General features: G+C 43.0%; 9 non-coding genes across 9 annotated transcripts; 3 read left to right on the top strand and 6 right to left on the bottom strand.

The window, feature by feature from the left end:
* Positions 1-879: 879 nt before the first annotated feature.
* On the bottom strand, positions 880-952 carry trnak-cuu (transfer RNA lysine (anticodon CUU)). The gene has a single exon. It is a non-coding gene; the product is annotated as a tRNA-Lys (tRNA).
* Positions 953-2,269: 1,317 nt separating this feature from the next.
* Positions 2,270-2,342, bottom strand: trnak-cuu (transfer RNA lysine (anticodon CUU)). The gene has a single exon. It is a non-coding gene; the product is annotated as a tRNA-Lys (tRNA).
* Positions 2,343-3,659: 1,317 nt separating this feature from the next.
* On the bottom strand, positions 3,660-3,732 carry trnak-cuu (transfer RNA lysine (anticodon CUU)). Its single transcript has one exon. It is a non-coding gene; the product is annotated as a tRNA-Lys (tRNA).
* A 1,154-nt stretch (positions 3,733-4,886) lies between these two features.
* trnan-guu (transfer RNA asparagine (anticodon GUU)) lies at positions 4,887-4,960 on the top strand. The gene has a single exon. It is a non-coding gene; the product is annotated as a tRNA-Asn (tRNA).
* Positions 4,961-5,049: 89 nt separating this feature from the next.
* Positions 5,050-5,122, bottom strand: trnak-cuu (transfer RNA lysine (anticodon CUU)). Its single transcript has one exon. It is a non-coding gene; the product is annotated as a tRNA-Lys (tRNA).
* A 1,317-nt stretch (positions 5,123-6,439) lies between these two features.
* trnak-cuu (transfer RNA lysine (anticodon CUU)) lies at positions 6,440-6,512 on the bottom strand. The gene has a single exon. It is a non-coding gene; the product is annotated as a tRNA-Lys (tRNA).
* Positions 6,513-7,829: 1,317 nt separating this feature from the next.
* trnak-cuu (transfer RNA lysine (anticodon CUU)) lies at positions 7,830-7,902 on the bottom strand. Its single transcript has one exon. It is a non-coding gene; the product is annotated as a tRNA-Lys (tRNA).
* A 1,154-nt stretch (positions 7,903-9,056) lies between these two features.
* trnan-guu (transfer RNA asparagine (anticodon GUU)) lies at positions 9,057-9,130 on the top strand. The gene has a single exon. It is a non-coding gene; the product is annotated as a tRNA-Asn (tRNA).
* An 8,293-nt stretch (positions 9,131-17,423) lies between these two features.
* Positions 17,424-17,497, top strand: trnan-guu (transfer RNA asparagine (anticodon GUU)). Its single transcript has one exon. It is a non-coding gene; the product is annotated as a tRNA-Asn (tRNA).
* Positions 17,498-17,574: the final 77 nt, after the last annotated feature.

Below are 17,574 nucleotides of genomic sequence, written 5' to 3'. Positions count from 1 at the left end.
CATCAGCTGAAGGCAGCTTAACTTCTTTTTTGGTTCTTGAAGTCTTTTTTTATTCTCATCCGAAAGGCATAGCCTATTCTGTTCCAGAAAACATTGGGGATTCCAATGTATCAATGACCTAGTTGGGAAAATAATTGCTGAACTCTGTAATGATCCTGATCTCAGCAGTACCAAGTGCCACAAAGGTCCACAAATCAGTTTACTCATGTATTTTATTGCCTATGGTTTGGTTTGTAAATGTGTGTTGGTGATATGGATGCATTCATGATAGCACATTTTCTGGACAAAATGCGTCTTGGAGCAGCTCCTGCAGTGCTTCCATCAAATCTGTTTTGAATAGGTTTTGGGTGCATTTTCACAAATAATTTCAAAAGCGTCTTATCTAAGAGGACATAACCCTGCAACTGAAGGCAAGGGAGCTACACTGTGTAAACTGGTGAAAATCATACACATTCCGATGACTGGTGGACAAAAGGATCAAAACTTTGACAGGAAAAGGGTCTACAAACTGACCTTTTGTTTGAAGACCTGCAGGTCTTGACAAGTGAGAAATTGAAGGAAGGGCGAATTTTAGACAAGCTAGCAGAAAAGTGTGAGTGACATTGATGTTGCATCCTTTATGCATTGGCTCATTTCATCAAAAGCCAGCAAACAGGAGGAATGTGCTTGTTGGGTTTTTCTTTTGAGGAAGAACTATGTAAGCACAGCAGCATCTGGTCTCTGTGGCGCAATCGGTTAGCGCGTTCGGCTGTTAACCGAAAGGATGCTGGTTCGAGCCCACCCAGGGACGATGTATGTTCCTTTCTCTTCTTTTTTAGACGTATTTTGTGCAAACAGATTAACTAAATTTCAACATTTCACTCAAACAAATCAGCCTCTCGCCCAACGTGGGGCTCGAACCCACGACCCTGAGATTAAGAGTCTCATGCTCTACCGACTGAGCTAGCCGGGCGATTTTTGTAGGACCCCAAAGGCACTTGCTGTCGCCACATGTTGACATGTTGAGCAGGACCTGAGCTATGTTTGTGGAATTTGTGCAGAAACTAAAGACCTTCACCCTTAAACATTCACTAAACCTGGTGCATGATCTCACATCCCAGAGATTGAGAATCTGGCAAACTAACAATCGAACTGGTCAGGTAACAGCAGCATTTGAAGTGGGGTCAAAAATGTACCATTAAAGGCACTTGACATCTCAGCTCAGTTTCGTTGCATAGCCTCTTTATAGTTGTTGAAAAAACGTTTTGTAGCGGAAGAAAACATTAATTTACTGGAAGACAATCCAGTGATCGCTCTTAATATCAAAGTAAAACATGTACTCTGTCCTGATAAAATTTTGAGCATGTGCATTTCACCTTGGGATTTAAAGTGTTTCCCTTTAGTCTGAGTGCATCAGCTGAAGGCAGCTTAACTTCTTTTTTGGTTCTTGAAGTCTTTTTTTATTCTCATCCGAAAGGCATAGCCTATTCTGTTCCAGAAAACATTGGGGATTCCAATGTATCAATGACCTAGTTGGGAAAATAATTGCTGAACTCTGTAATGATCCTGATCTCAGCAGTACCAAGTGCCACAAAGGTCCACAAATCAGTTTACTCATGTATTTTATTGCCTATGGTTTGGTTTGTAAATGTGTGTTGGTGATATGGATGCATTCATGATAGCACATTTTCTGGACAAAATGCGTCTTGGAGCAGCTCCTGCAGTGCTTCCATCAAATCTGTTTTGAATAGGTTTTGGGTGCATTTTCACAAATAATTTCAAAAGCGTCTTATCTAAGAGGACATAACCCTGCAACTGAAGGCAAGGGAGCTACACTGTGTAAACTGGTGAAAATCATACACATTCCGATGACTGGTGGACAAAAGGATCAAAACTTTGACAGGAAAAGGGTCTACAAACTGACCTTTTGTTTGAAGACCTGCAGGTCTTGACAAGTGAGAAATTGAAGGAAGGGCGAATTTTAGACAAGCTAGCAGAAAAGTGTGAGTGACATTGATGTTGCATCCTTTATGCATTGGCTCATTTCATCAAAAGCCAGCAAACAGGAGGAATGTGCTTGTTGGGTTTTTCTTTTGAGGAAGAACTATGTAAGCACAGCAGCATCTGGTCTCTGTGGCGCAATCGGTTAGCGCGTTCGGCTGTTAACCGAAAGGATGCTGGTTCGAGCCCACCCAGGGACGATGTATGTTCCTTTCTCTTCTTTTTTAGACGTATTTTGTGCAAACAGATTAACTAAATTTCAACATTTCACTCAAACAAATCAGCCTCTCGCCCAACGTGGGGCTCGAACCCACGACCCTGAGATTAAGAGTCTCATGCTCTACCGACTGAGCTAGCCGGGCGATTTTTGTAGGACCCCAAAGGCACTTGCTGTCGCCACATGTTGACATGTTGAGCAGGACCTGAGCTATGTTTGTGGAATTTGTGCAGAAATTAAAGACCTTCACCCTTAAACATTCACTAAACCTGGTGCATGATCTCACATCCCAGAGATTGAGAATCTGGCAAACTAACAATCGAACTGGTCAGGTAACAGCAGCATTTGAAGTGGGGTCAAAAAGGTACCATTAAAGGCACTTGACATCCCAGCTCAGTTTCGTTGCATAGCCTCTTTATAGTTGTTGAAAAAACGTTTTGTAGCGGAAGAAAACATTAATTTACTGGAAGACAATCCAGTGATCGCTCTTAATATCAAAGTAAAACATGTACTCTGTCCTGATAAAATTTTGAGCATGTGCATTTCACCTTGGGATTTAAAGTGTTTCCCTTTAGTCTGAGTACATCAGCTGAAGGCAGCTTAACTTCTTTTTTGGTTCTTGAAGTCTTTTTTTATTCTCATCCGAAAGGCATAGCCTATTCTGTTCCAGAAAACATTGGGGATTCCAATGTATCAATGACCTAGTTGGGAAAATAATTGCTGAACTCTGTAATGATCCTGATCTCAGCAGTACCAAGTGCCACAAAGGTCCACAAATCAGTTTACTCATGTATTTTATTGCCTATGGTTTGGTTTGTAAATGTGTGTTGGTGATATGGATGCATTCATGATAGCACATTTTCTGGACAAAATGCGTCTTGGAGCAGCTCCTGCAGTGCTTCCATCAAATCTGTTTTGAATAGGTTTTGGGTGCATTTTCACAAATAATTTCAAAAGCGTCTTATCTAAGACGACATAACCCTGCAACTGAAGGCAAGGGAGCTACACTGTGTAAACTGGTGAAAATCATACACATTCCGATGACTGGTGGACAAAAGGATCAAAACTTTGACAGGAAAAGGGTCTACAAACTGACCTTTTGTTTGAAGACCTGCAGGTCTTGACAAGTGAGAAATTGAAGGAAGGGCGAATTTTAGACAAGCTAGCAGAAAAGTGTGAGTGACATTGATGTTGCATCCTTTATGCATTGGCTCATTTCATCAAAAGCCAGCAAACAGGAGGAATGTGCTTGTTGGGTTTTTCTTTTGAGGAAGAACTATGTAAGCACAGCAGCATCTGGTCTCTGTGGCGCAATCGGTTAGCGCGTTCGGCTGTTAACCGAAAGGATGCTGGTTCGAGCCCACCCAGGGACGATGTATGTTCCTTTCTTTTCTTTTTTAGACGTATTTTGTGCAAACAGATTAACTAAATTTCAACATTTCACTCAAACAAATCAGCCTCTCGCCCAACGTGGGGCTCGAACCCACGACCCTGAGATTAAGAGTCTCATGCTCTACCGACTGAGCTAGCCGGGCGATTTTTGTAGGACCCCAAAGGCACTTGCTGTCGCCACATGTTGACATGTTGAGCAGGACCTGAGCTATGTTTGTGGAATTTGTGCAGAAATTAAAGACCTTCACCCTTAAACATTCACTAAACCTGGTGCATGATCTCACATCCCAGAGATTGAGAATCTGGCAAACTAACAATCGAACTGGTCAGGTAACAGCAGCATTTGAAGTGGGGTCAAAAAGGTACCATTAAAGGCACTTGACATCCCAGCTCAGTTTCGTTGCATAGCCTCTTTATAGTTGTTGAAAAAACGTTTTGTAGCGGAAGAAAACATTAATTTACTGGAAGACAATCCAGTGATCGCTCTTAATATCAAAGTAAAACATGTACTCTGTCCTGATAAAATTTTGAGCATGTGCATTTCACCTTGGGATTTAAAGTGTTTCCCTTTAGTCTGAGTACATCAGCTGAAGGCAGCTTAACTTCTTTTTTGGTTCTTGAAGTCTTTTTTTATTCTCATCCGAAAGGCATAGCCTATTCTGTTCCAGAAAACATTGGGGATTCCAATGTATCAATGACCTAGTTGGGAAAATAATTGCTGAACTCTGTAATGATCCTGATCTCAGCAGTACCAAGTGCCACAAAGGTCCACAAATCAGTTTACTCATGTATTTTATTGCCTATGGTTTGGTTTGTAAATGTGTGTTGGTGATATGGATGCATTCATGATAGCACATTTTCTGGACAAAATGCGTCTTGGAGCAGCTCCTGCAGTGCTTCCATCAAATCTGTTTTGAATAGGTTTTGGGTGCATTTTCACAAATAATTTCAAAAGCGTCTTATCTAAGACGACATAACCCTGCAACTGAAGGCAAGGGAGCTACACTGTGTAAACTGGTGAAAATCATACACATTCCGATGACTGGTGGACAAAAGGATCAAAACTTTGACAGGAAAAGGGTCTACAAACTGACCTTTTGTTTGAAGACCTGCAGGTCTTGACAAGTGAGAAATTGAAGGAAGGGCGAATTTTAGACAAGCTAGCAGAAAAGTGTGAGTGACATTGATGTTGCATCCTTTATGCATTGGCTCATTTCATCAAAAGCCAGCAAACAGGAGGAATGTGCTTGTTGGGTTTTTCTTTTGAGGAAGAACTATGTAAGCACAGCAGCATCTGGTCTCTGTGGCGCAATCGGTTAGCGCGTTCGGCTGTTAACCGAAAGGATGGTGGTTCGAGCCCACCCAGGGACGATGTATGTTCCTTTCTCTTCTTTTTTAGACGTATTTTGTGCAAACAGATTAACTAAATTTCAACAATTCACTCAAACAAATCAGCCTCTCGCCCAACGTGGGGCTCGAACCCACGACCCTGAGATTAAGAGTCTCATGCTCTACCGACTGAGCTAGCCGGGCGATTTTTGTAGGACCCCAAAGGCACTTGCTGTCGCCACATGTTGACATGTTGAGCAGGACCTGAGCTATGTTTGTGGAATTTGTGCAGAAATTAAAGACCTTCACCCTTAAACATTCACTAAACCTGGTGCATGATCTCACATCCCAGAGATTGAGAATCTGGCAAACTAACAATCGAACTGGTCAGGTAACAGCAGCATTTGAAGTGGGGTCAAAAAGGTACCATTAAAGGCACTTGACATCCCAGCTCAGTTTCGTTGCATAGCCTCTTTATAGTTGTTGAAAAAACGTTTTGTAGCGGAAGAAAACATTAATTTACTGGAAGACAATCCAGTGATCGCTCTTAATATCAAAGTAAAACATGTACTCTGTCCTGATAAAATTTTGAGCATGTGCATTTCACCTTGGGATTTAAAGTGTTTCCCTTTAGTCTGAGTACATCAGCTGAAGGCAGCTTAACTTCTTTTTTGGTTCTTGAAGTCTTTTTTTATTCTCATCCGAAAGGCATAGCCTATTCTGTTCCAGAAAACATTGGGGATTCCAATGTATCAATGACCTAGTTGGGAAAATAATTGCTGAACTCTGTAATGATCCTGATCTCAGCAGTACCAAGTGCCACAAAGGTCCACAAATCAGTTTACTCATGTATTTTATTGCCTATGGTTTGGTTTGTAAATGTGTGTTGGTGATATGTATGCATTCATGATAGCACATTTTCTGGACAAAATGCGTCTTGGAGCAGCTCCTGCAGTGCTTCCATCAAATCTGTTTTGAATAGGTTTTGGGTGCATTTTCACAAATAATTTGAAAAGCGTCTTATCTAAGAGGACATAACCCTGCAACTGAATGCAAGGGAGCTACACTGTGTAAACTGGTGAAAATCATACACATTCCGATGACTGGTGGACAAAAGGATCAAAACTTTGACAGGAAAAGGGTCTACAAACTGACCTTTTGTTTGAAGACCTGCAGGTCTTGACAAGTGAGAAATTGAAGGAAGGGCGAATTTTAGACAAGCTAGCAGAAAAGTGTGAGTGACATTGATGTTGCATCCTTTATGCATTGGCTCATTTCATCAAAAGACAGCAAACAGGAGGAATGTGCTTGTTGGGTTTTTCTTTTGAGGAAGAACTATGTAAGCACAGCAGCATCTGGTCTCTGTGGCGCAATCGGTTAGCGCGTTCGGCTGTTAACCGAAAGGATGGTGGTTCGAGCCCACTCAGGGACGATGTATGTTCCTTTCTCTTCTTTTTTAGACGTATTTTGTGCAAACAGATTAACTAAATTTCAACATTTCACTCAAACAAATCAGCCTCTCGCCCAACGTGGGGCTCGAACCCACGACCCTGAGATTAAGAGTCTCATGCTCTACCGACTGAGCTAGCCGGGCGATTTTTGTAGGACCCCAAAGGCACTTGCTGTCGCCACATGTTGACATGTTGAGCAGGACCTGAGCTATGTTTGTGGAATTTGTGCAGAAACTAAAGACCTTCACCCTTAAACATTCACTAAACCTGGTGCATGATCTCACATCCCAGAGATTGAGAATCTGGCAAACTAACAATCGAACTGGTCAGGTAACAGCAGCATTTGAAGTGGGGTCAAAAATGTACCATTAAAGGCACTTGACATCTCAGCTCAGTTTCGTTGCATAGCCTCTTTATAGTTGTTGAAAAAACGTTTTGTAGCGGAAGAAAACATTAATTTACTGGAAGACAATCCAGTGATCGCTCTTAATATCAAAGTAAAACATGTACTCTGTCCTGATAAAATTTTGAGCATGTGCATTTCACCTTGGGATTTAAAGTGTTTCCCTTTAGTCTGAGTGCATCAGCTGAAGGCAGCTTAACTTCTTTTTTGGTTCTTGAAGTCTTTTTTTATTCTCATCCGAAAGGCATAGCCTATTCTGTTCCAGAAAACATTGGGGATTCCAATGTATCAATGACCTAGTTGGGAAAATAATTGCTGAACTCTGTAATGATCCTGATCTCAGCAGTACCAAGTGCCACAAAGGTCCACAAATCAGTTTACTCATGTATTTTATTGCCTATGGTTTGGTTTGTAAATGTGTGTTGGTGATATGGATGCATTCATGATAGCACATTTTCTGGACAAAATGCGTCTTGGAGCAGCTCCTGCAGTGCTTCCATCAAATCTGTTTTGAATAGGTTTTGGGTGCATTTTCACAAATAATTTCAAAAGCGTCTTATCTAAGAGGACATAACCCTGCAACTGAAGGCAAGGGAGCTACACTGTGTAAACTGGTGAAAATCATACACATTCCGATGACTGGTGGACAAAAGGATCAAAACTTTGACAGGAAAAGGGTCTACAAACTGACCTTTTGTTTGAAGACCTGCAGGTCTTGACAAGTGAGAAATTGAAGGAAGGGCGAATTTTAGACAAGCTAGCAGAAAAGTGTGAGTGACATTGATGTTGCATCCTTTATGCATTGGCTCATTTCATCAAAAGCCAGCAAACAGGAGGAATGTGCTTGTTGGGTTTTTCTTTTGAGGAAGAACTATGTAAGCACAGCAGCATCTGGTCTCTGTGGCGCAATCGGTTAGCGCGTTCGGCTGTTAACCGAAAGGATGCTGGTTCGAGCCCACCCAGGGACGATGTATGTTCCTTTCTCTTCTTTTTTAGACGTATTTTGTGCAAACAGATTAACTAAATTTCAACATTTCACTCAAACAAATCAGCCTCTCGCCCAACGTGGGGCTCGAACCCACGACCCTGAGATTAAGAGTCTCATGCTCTACCGACTGAGCTAGCCGGGCGATTTTTGTAGGACCCCAAAGGCACTTGCTGTCGCCACATGTTGACATGTTGAGCAGGACCTGAGCTATGTTTGTGGAATTTGTGCAGAAATTAAAGACCTTCACCCTTAAACATTCACTAAACCTGGTGCATGATCTCACATCCCAGAGATTGAGAATCTGGCAAACTAACAATCGAACTGGTCAGGTAACAGCAGCATTTGAAGTGGGGTCAAAAAGGTACCATTAAAGGCACTTGACATCCCAGCTCAGTTTCGTTGCATAGCCTCTTTATAGTTGTTGAAAAAACGTTTTGTAGCGGAAGAAAACATTAATTTACTGGAAGACAATCCAGTGATCGCTCTTAATATCAAAGTAAAACATGTACTCTGTCCTGATAAAATTTTGAGCATGTGCATTTCACCTTGGGATTTAAAGTGTTTCCCTTTAGTCTGAGTACATCAGCTGAAGGCAGCTTAACTTCTTTTTTGGTTCTTGAAGTCTTTTTTTATTCTCATCCGAAAGGCATAGCCTATTCTGTTCCAGAAAACATTGGGGATTCCAATGTATCAATGACCTAGTTGGGAAAATAATTGCTGAACTCTGTAATGATCCTGATCTCAGCAGTACCAAGTGCCACAAAGGTCCACAAATCAGTTTACTCATGTATTTTATTGCCTATGGTTTGGTTTGTAAATGTGTGTTGGTGATATGGATGCATTCATGATAGCACATTTTCTGGACAAAATGCGTCTTGGAGCAGCTCCTGCAGTGCTTCCATCAAATCTGTTTTGAATAGGTTTTGGGTGCATTTTCACAAATAATTTCAAAAGCGTCTTATCTAAGAGGACATAACCCTGCAACTGAAGGCAAGGGAGCTACACTGTGTAAACTGGTGAAAATCATACACATTCCGATGACTGGTGGACAAAAGGATCAAAACTTTGACAGGAAAAGGGTCTACAAACTGACCTTTTGTTTGAAGACCTGCAGGTCTTGACAAGTGAGAAATTAAAGGAAGGGCGAATTTTAGACAAGCTAGCAGAAAAGTGTGAGTGACATTGATGTTGCATCCTTTATGCATTGGCTCATTTAATCAAAAGCCAGCAAACAGGAGGAATGTGCTTGTTGGGTTTTTCTTTTGAGGAAGAACTATGTAAGCACAGCAGCATCTGGTCTCTGTGGCGCAATCGGTTAGCGCGTTCGGCTGTTAACCGAAAGGATGGTGGTTCGAGCCCACCCAGGGACGATGTATGTTCCTTTCTCTTCTTTTTTAGACGTATTTTGTGCAAACAGATTAACTAAATTTCAACATTTCACTCAAACAAATCAGCCTCTCGCCCAACGTGGGGCTCCAACCCACGACCCTGAGATTAAGAGTGTCATGCTCTACCGACTGAGCTAGCCGGGCGATTTTTGTAGGACCCCAAAGGCACTTGCTGTCACCACATGTTGACATGTTGAGCAGGACCTGAGCTATGTTTGTGGAATTTGTGCAGAAATTAAAGACCTTCACCCTTAAACATTCACTAAACCTGGTGCATGATCTCACATCCCAGAGATTGAGAATCTGGCAAACTAACAATCGAACTGGTCAGGTAACAGCAGCATTTGAAGTGGGGTCAAAAAGGTACCATTAAAGGCACTTGACATCCCAGCTCAGTTTCGTTGCATAGCCTCTTTATAGTTGTTGAAAAAACGTTTTGTCAACACCGACACCAACTCCTTACTACACATTACTTTTCGCCTAGAACAACAAGACATGTTTAATTTAAATAAATAATGCCGGTCTAATTAGCACCGTACTGTATGTTTTCCGTCATTAGTCCTAGTTGTTTATACTTTTTTTGTTGTATATGCACTTTCAGTGTACGTCTCCTTTTCCCTTCCCCTCTCTTTTTCTCTTTCTACACTCACCCAGCGATTTGTTCACCCACTTTCAAGACTGCAATGTATTGTATGCACACACACACGCACATGCAGGCAGATAGGCAAAACAGACACACACGTAGACATATAGCACATTCTCACACTAACACACAGGAGATACACACACATGACCGATTCATGCAGGCACAGACACATAGGCATGTAGTGCAGACGCAGACACATACACGAAACATTCAACACAGGCATACTACACAGAAGTGCAACACACACACCTTTAGCAACCGTCCAACACTCAAACAAGTAGTTTTAACATTAGTTCACTGAAGTTCGTCACATGGAATGTACGTGGAACTGGTTCGAGGGAAAAGAGATTGAAAATTTTTAATCGGCTAAACGACTTACAAGCAGATATTGTCTTTCTACAGGAAACACATATGTCTAAAACACCTACATACACACTGACCTCTCCTCAGTTCCCACACTTGTACTCAGCCTGTTACAACTCAAAACAAAGGGGGGTGGCCATATTAATTAATAAAAGGATAAGCTTTTCCATTAGCAACAATATAACTGATCCAGATGGTAGATACATAATACTCAACCTATCCATTCTAAATATGCGTTTATGTTTTGCTAACATATATGGGCCGAATGTTGACGACCCCTCCTTTTTCCACAATATTTTCACTGCACTCTCTGATCACTCTGACACCAAACTAATAATAGGAGGAGACTTCAACTTGGTACTTGATCCAGATATCGACAGGCTCAGTACAGCAGTGAGTCAAAGGAACTGGCAGTCTATAGACACCCTAAAACAATATATGAACGATTTTGGGCTCTCTGATGCGTGGCGTTCACAACACCCCACTCTCCGGGACTACTCTTTCTTTTCGGCAGTACACCACTCACATTCTCGTTTAGACAACTTCTTAGTTAGCAATTCCATTATGACAGATGTCACAGACACTTGTATTCACCCTATCACTATCAGTGACCATGCACCGGTCTCTCTCTCTTTGACACAGAAAAGAACCACACCAGCAACGAGGAACTGGAGATTAAATACATCATTACTTAAGGAACAAGATTTCATTAATTACTTCAAAAAAGAATGGGCAACATATTTAGAATATAACGATCTACCAGGTACCTCTCCGTGTGTTCTTTGGGAAGCAGGGAAGGCAGTAATGCGGGGGAAAATAATATCCTACTGCACACATAAGAAAAAGACAGAAAAAACACAGGTATTAGAATTGGAAAAAAAAATAAAATCTTTAGAAGCTGCCCATGCTGCTTCACCACAAGAACACACACTGAACAAGCTGAGGAAACTCAAACTGGAATTGAATGAAATAATAGATAAAAAGACACAATTTTTACTGCAAAGACTGCGCTGGCAGAATTTTGAACATGGCAATAAATCTGGAAAATTCCTTGCTAATCAGTTAAAGCTTAATAAGGAAAAAACAACTATCTCCTCTATTAAGAACTCAACAGGCAGCATTATTCACGACCCACAACAAATAAATAAAGCTTTTAAAGAGTTTTATAAAGCTTTATACGCATCACAGATTAATCCATCAGATTCAGCTATTGAAGAATTTATTAATAATATAAATCTCCCAAAGCTAGAAAACGAACAAATTGTTGCACTGGATTCACCACTTGCTCTGCCCGAATTACATGAAGCCTTACAGCAGCTACCAAATAACAAAGCTCCAGGACCAGATGGATTTCCTGTAGAATTCTACAAAGAATTATGGTCTGTGCTAGAACCAACCTTTTTTAGAATGGTAAATCAAATTCAAAAAGATCATGTCCTGTCTCCAGACATGAATTCTGCTAACATCAGTGTACTTCTAAAGCCAGGCAAAGACCCTACACTTCCTTCCAGCTATCGCCCCATTTCACTCATAAACGTAGATCTTAAAATTATTTGCAAAGCACTTGCCAGAAGATTAGAGGAAATCACCCCACTTATAATACATCCAGACCAGACAGGTTTTATCAAGGGTAGACAATCTGCCAACAATACACGCAGACTAATAAACATAATAGATTACTGCACAATTAACAAATTAGAGACTACCATTGTATCTTTAGATGCAGAAAAAGCATTTGACCGAGTAAACTGGAAATATTTATTAGCAGTTCTACACAAATTTGGATTTGGCCCATCCTTCATTAACTGGATCAAAGCCTTACATAGTTCTCCTAATGCACGGGTTAGGACAAACGACATCACCTCACAAAGCTTCACTCTGCAAAGGGGCACCAGGCAGGGCTGTCCACTATCACCCTCACTTTTCGTTCTCTTCATTGAGCCATTAGCAGCAGCAATTCGACAAAATGCAAATATTACAGGAATTAACACAGGAACCACAAACCATAGGATAAGTCTCTACGCAGATGATGTATTACTTTTCCTACAGAACACACAAGCTTCCCTTCCGAATACAATCAAACTTATAGACAGCTTCTCTTCTATAACAGAATATTCCATCAACTGGGGCAAATCAACAGTTTTGCCTATAAACTGTAGTTTCCAGAACACGACCACCACTCCACTACAATCAGGTAATATTAGATATTTAGGCATACATGTCTCTGCTAAACTGTTAGACTTGGTGCAGTTAAATCATATCCCTCTATTAAAAACAATAGAAGATGATCTCACACGTTGGAACGCTTTACCTATATCACTCATGGGGAGAGTGGCTACCATTAAAATGATGGTTCTACCCAAAGTTAACTATTTATTCTCATTAATCCCAAATAAACCCTCTGCTGCTTGGTTTAAATCCCTAGATTCAAACATCTCAAAATTTCTATGGAAAAACAAGCCATCAAGAATAAGTATGAAAACCTTGCAAAAGCCAAAACGCAATGGTGGCTTAGAATTACCAAATTTTTATCAATATTTCTTAGCCAATAGATTACAGTACATTTTAAAATGGGTCAAATACGACTTAATAGACAGGCCATGGTTGGACCTAGAACAAGCATTTTGCGGTAAAATAAAACTCTCAGACCTACCTTACATTAGCTCTAATATTAAGCGTCAGGACTGCTTTAAAAGCCTTAATATAAATACTTCACTGACAGCCTGGTGGGAATTCCTTAAATTAACTCGGTCCCCACTCATCCCATGCAAACTAACACCCATTTGGAACAATCCAGACATCTGTCAGAACAAGAAAGTACTACATTTTTCATCATGGCATGACAGGGGAATAAAAAATTTAGAACATGTTATTAAAGATGGAAACTTTGTCACATTCCAGGAACTTGTATCAGAATATGGAATAAACAACAGTAGATTTCTGGAATATCAACAATTAAAATCCATCATTCAACAGAGATTCAACCGCAATCAACTGAACTTAGAAATATCAGCATGGATAACTGAATTTTTTAATCTATATACTCCTAAATTATTATCAAAATTGTATAAATTATTGTTAAAATTTGATGACTCAATATCCCTTCCGATAGCCAAATGGGAACGAGATCTATTTATTAATCCAGATCAACATTTCTGGACAGACATATGTACAAATATCTTCAAAATAAGTAAAAGCCCCAACTTACAACTTATACAATACAAAGTCCTTCATAGAACACACTATACAGGACAAAGGATGTTCCAAATGGGCCTAGCACAATCAAACATATGCACCCACTGTACAGGCAATATAATTGATAACTATATGCATGCTATATGGGATTGTAGGCCTGTTAAGGAATTCTGGAAGAAGGTATGTGTAGAATTGTCCACGGGGCTTAAAAGCTGCATCCCAACTTCCCCCAGACTGTGCATCTTAGGAGACGTCAGTGAATTAGATACAGAGGCAGACATATCACACATAGTTCTCACTGCCCTATGCATCGCCAAGAAAACCATTCTTATCAATTGGAAAACGAAAAAGGACCTGCATATTACTCATTACAAAAATTTATTACTTGATCACATCTGTCTGGAGAGAATGTCTGCTTCCTCTAAAGACCAGTTGGAGGAATTTAATTCTCTTTGGTCCCCACTGATCAGTTCCATTAGCTAGTCGGGGTGGTTGGCGGGGGCCTCGGCCCCCGGAGGGCCGGTTGGTGGCTGGGGGTCGACCCCGGGGAGACTGCTCGTGCCGGCCACTTTCTGGGCGGGGGGGCCGGGGCTGCCGACCTGGGATGGCATGTGCTTGCCCTGGCGGGCGGTGGTTGGGGGGGCTTGGGTGGCGCTCCCTCTGGGCTCTGGGGTGTGGGGCCGGGGCGTGGGGGGGGGCAGGTGCTGGCCCTCGGCGGGGTGGCTGGCCTCCCCTGTGGGGCCGGGTGGCGGGACCCGGGGCCTGGTGCCTGGGGCCCCCCGACCCCGAGCTGGGGCCCTGCCCGTGCGGGGGGACCTGCGCCGCTGCGGTTGCGCCGCTGGGGGGGGTGGGTCGATCGGCTTGGGTCGGGGGGTCGGGCCTGGGCCTTGGGGCTCCGAGGTGCCTGGGTGGTGGGGGTGGGGTGGTGGATGATGGGGATGTCTGGGGTGGGCCGGGAGGTAGGGTTCCGGACTCCGACCAGCATGTCCTCAATACTGTTGATGTCTGTCATCGTTTGTTCACTGTGCGATTGGTATGGTTGTGGGTGCATACACAGGGGTGTGGTGTATATGGGACTAGAGTGTGTGGGTGTATATGTATGTGTAGATATATATGTATATATGTATGTATGTGTATGTATATATTTATATACATGGATGGATGTATGTATGTATATGTGTATATATGTATATATTTATGGGTTAAATGTGTGTGAGTGCATACGTGTATGAAAGAAATGCGTGTCTAGGTGTATGTGGATGTGCGGACCGGCTGCTCTCTGTGGTGGGGGTGGTGTGGATCCGGGCTTGGATGTGGTGGTGGGGGGGGGTTGCCGCCCTGGTCTCCCCGGGTCGACCGCTCCCTGCCTTGAGCTGGGGGGGCAGTGAAGTTCGGTGCTCAATGAGCCAGCTAGCAAGCTGGCTCTCCTCTTCCAGAGGACCCTTTCCTCTGGACCTAAGCATTCCCACCCACCCACCCACCCACACACACACACACACACACACACACACACACACACACACACACACACACACACACACATCCTTGCTCATTTAGGATTCTGGGGACAGGCAGGTACCCAGAGGTTGACGAGGTGGGCCTGCTGCCATGGTTCACCCGTCTCCTCACCACTGTCTGTCCCTCAGTTTTTACTGCACTTTAGACACTGAGGGCCTTTGAGGGGACGGTGTGGACATGCACTCACGTTTGTCCTAGCACCTGTCCCCTCAATTTTAACTGCACCATAGTATCACACACTACGACACATGCATATACACCAACACCTACACACAACACTGGGGGTGGAGGGGTGGGAAGGCCTTCCTTCACCCACTTCCTGCTCCCTGCCGGGGCGGGGGGGGTTGCTGGCACGGGACTGGGCTGGTGGCTTCCTAGGACCGCTACTGGTCCTTGCTGGTCCAGCCATTTGCCCCTGCCGCAGAGGGTGTGCTAGTCTGGATAAGTGTGTGTCTCTGTCCTTGTTTTCTTCTTGTTTCTGAATGGGTGGATGAATGAGTGCGTGTTGGAGGGAGGGGACATATGGCCAGGTTTGGAGGTGTGAGGGTGAATTTGAGTGTATGTGTGTGTGTGTGTGGGGGTGGGTGTGTACATGGTGGGGGTGTATAGGGGCGAATGTAGGGTGGGTTTGGTTAGGTGGGTGAGGACAGCTGGCTCTGGGTCGGGGCTGGTCGTGCCCTGTTCACTCATGGACACTCCCCTGAGACTACTGCACCACTCCAGAGGGGGGGCGCCTTGGAGCTCCGGAGTCCGGCTTGGCCCCCCGGCGTAGGGGCGGTTGGCCCGCTCCCCTGGGCGGTGGTGGTATGGGGCGGCCGGGTGCTCCTCGGCGGGAGGTGGGCCCTGCCGGGTGGTGGGTGGCTTTCCGGGCGCGTGGGGCCGTGGTTCTGCCGCTGGCCCCTGGGGGGGGGGGGCATCCTGGGGGGGAGGCGCTCTGTTCCCTCTGGTTCCCCTGGACCTGCGCTCCTTGATTGGTGGGGCGCTGTCCGGGGTCTCTCTCTCCCGCCTGCGGGGGCGGGCGGGTGAGGGTTTCTGGGAAGTGCGGCTCTGGTACTCCACCGCTCTGTGGGGGGCCGTGGGCGGGTGGGATTCCCGGGTCTCTCTCCACCCGCCTCTGGCCTCTGGGGGAGTGCTGTCGCAGCTACCCACCCTTGCTGGTAAGTACATTCCATACATCTATCCTATGTTGCACTTCTAGGTTGCACATAAACACACACTCACACACACCCATACATCGCACTCATCTGCACTATATGTATTTGGTTTACTTTCTGTACTTCTTTGCAGTGGTCATTTGAGCTGGTTGCGTGTTTTATTTTATTAATATTATTATTATTATTATTATTATTATTTTATTATTATTAATTTTTTTTTATTTTATTATTATTATTATTATTTTTTCTTCTCTTCTTTTTCTTCTCCTTTCTTCTCCTACCTCTGTCTTTTCCCTTTTTATTATTTCTCTCCCCCTCTTTTCTTGGTCCACCTAACCCCAATAATTATCACTTTGCATATTGTTATCACTATATATTGTTATCACTACACTATATATTATACAGAATTGTTATAATTGCCATTTAAATCTGTACATAAAAACAAAGTTGTCCTCCAAAGATGGGGGGGTGGAGGTGGGCCAAAAAAAAAAAAAAAAAAAAAAAAAAAAAAAAAAAAAAAAAAAAAGAAAAAACGTTTTGTAGCGGAAGAAAACATTAATTTACTGGAAGACAATCCAGTGATCGCTCTTAATATCAAAGTAAAACATGTACTCTGTCCTGATAAAATTTTGAGCATGTGCATTTCACCTTGGGATTTAAAGTGTTTCCCTTTAGTCTGAGTACATCAGCTGAAGGCAGCTTAACTTCTTTTTTGGTTCTTGAAGTCTTTTTTTATTCTCATCCGAAAGGCATAGCCTATTCTGTTCCAGAAAACATTGGGGATTCCAATGTATCAATGACCTAGTTGGGAAAATAATTGCTGAACTCTGTAATGATCCTGATCTCAGCAGTACCAAGTGCCACAAAGGTCCACAAATCAGTTTACTCATGTATTTTATTGCCTATGGTTTGGTTTGTAAATGTGTGTTGGTGATATGGATGCATTCATGATAGCACATTTTCTGGACAAAATGCGTCTTGGAGCAGCTCCTGCAGTGCTTCCATCAAATCTGTTTTGAATAGGTTTTGGGTGCATTTTCACAAATAATTTCAAAAGCGTCTTATCTAAGACGACATAACCCTGCAACTGAAGGCAAGGGAGCTACACTGTGTAAACTGGTGAAAATCATACACATTCCGATGACTGGTGGACAAAAGGATCAAAACTTTGACAGGAAAAGGGTCTACAAACTGACCTTTTGTTTGAAGACCTGGAGGTCTTGACAAGTGAGAAATTGAAGGAAGGGCGAATTTTAGACAAGCTAGCAGAAAAGTGTGAGTGACATTGATGTTGCATCCTTTATGCATTGGCTCATTTCATCAAAAGCCAGCAAACAGGAGGAATGTGCTTGTTGGGTTTTTCTTTTGAGGAAGAACTATGTAAGCACAGCAGCATCTGGTCTCTGTGGCGCAATCGGTTAGCGCGTTCGGCTGTTAACCGAAAGGATGGTGGTTCGAGCCCACCCAGGGACGATGTATGTTCCTTTCTCTTCTTTTTTAGACGTATTTTGTGCAAACAGATTAACTAAATTTCAACATTTCACTCAAAC

This window comes from Brachyhypopomus gauderio, unplaced genomic scaffold (assembly GCF_052324685.1).
Source record: "Brachyhypopomus gauderio isolate BG-103 unplaced genomic scaffold, BGAUD_0.2 sc159, whole genome shotgun sequence".
In the NCBI taxonomy this organism is placed as follows: Eukaryota; Metazoa; Chordata; class Actinopteri; order Gymnotiformes; family Hypopomidae; genus Brachyhypopomus; species Brachyhypopomus gauderio.
This window is presented reverse-complemented; position numbering and strand designations above follow the sequence as displayed.